Genomic DNA, 1,002 nt, shown 5'->3' with positions numbered 1-1,002 from the left:
TAGTACCGTTACCACTGCTGCAGTAGTACTAGTACTGTTACCACTGCTGCAGTAGTACTAGTACTGTTACCACTGCTGAGTACTGTTACCACTGCTGCAGTAGTACTAGTACTGTTACCACTGCTGCAGTAGTACTAGTACTGCGCATCTAAACAACTCTATGACAATATATCTTTACTCCAGATGCAGTGTAGGAAAGAAGTGAGCAGTATTACTGTGCGGGGTACACAGTAATCCTGTAATATGGTTTGTTTATGCCTTCCCTCTGAAATATTGAATTATATTATTAGGACGTGGGTTAATAGGAAAGACACGTCTTTTCAGAAAACATTAAAGTTTGGTTGAACAACAAGGAACAGAGTGTAATTTAACATATGTTCTTTTTAGTTGAGAACAAAGCGCATCATTTTAAATTTAATCCATTCATCCAAAAGGTTCTACCTTAACCTTATTTGGGCCGCAGGACTGGTTCCCACAATGCATCAGGCTTGTCTTAATGTTCATTTGCAAACTGCAAACGCTCATTTTTGGGCTGAGGACGTAGAAGAGGTTTTCTTCTGATGACTCTTCCATGAAGACCATGTCTGTACGAGGATCTCTTTATAGTGGACTGGTGTAGACCAGCTCCAGTGTCTCCAGGTCTTTCTGAAGGTTTGGCAGTCTAACGGGGGTCCTGACTTGCTTTTCTCACAATCCTGCAAGCGGTTTTGATATTTTTCTTGGTCTTCCAGATCTTTAACTTCCACTGTTCCCATGGTGATGACGGCCATTTCTTAATTACATTCTCCACAGAGGATACTGGCATTTGAAAACGCTTTGCTATCTTCTTCTAGGGGGGTCAGATGAGTCTGGGCATTTAAAACCTTAAGATGGACATCACCTGGTCTTTCCAGACCATGATTGAGAACAATCCATGACACTGTCAGGTCTCAGCTTTCCAAAGAAGGGGGGCATGCTAGAACTCTGCAGGGGGGAGGGGCTGATAGAAACTCTGCAGGGGGG

General features: G+C 42.9%; 1 protein-coding gene and 2 long non-coding RNA genes across 6 annotated transcripts in view; 1 reads left to right on the top strand and 2 right to left on the bottom strand.

Annotated features, from left to right (window-relative positions):
• Window positions 1-1,002, top strand: part of LOC117952768 — a 17,867-nt gene that overhangs the window by 2,667 nt on the left and 14,198 nt on the right. The gene's annotated exons all lie outside the window — the stretch shown is intronic.
• LOC117952767 overlaps window positions 1-1,002 on the bottom strand; it is a 17,849-nt gene that overhangs the window by 2,804 nt on the left and 14,043 nt on the right. The window lies entirely within an intron of this gene.
• The window catches only part of LOC117952761 (galactose-specific lectin nattectin-like), a 15,706-nt gene that overhangs the window by 2,278 nt on the left and 12,426 nt on the right, over window positions 1-1,002 (bottom strand). The gene's annotated exons all lie outside the window — the stretch shown is intronic.

The sequence above is a fragment of the Etheostoma cragini genome, chromosome 11 (genome assembly GCF_013103735.1).
Source record: "Etheostoma cragini isolate CJK2018 chromosome 11, CSU_Ecrag_1.0, whole genome shotgun sequence".
In the NCBI taxonomy this organism is placed as follows: Eukaryota; Metazoa; Chordata; class Actinopteri; order Perciformes; family Percidae; genus Etheostoma; species Etheostoma cragini.
This window is presented reverse-complemented; position numbering and strand designations above follow the sequence as displayed.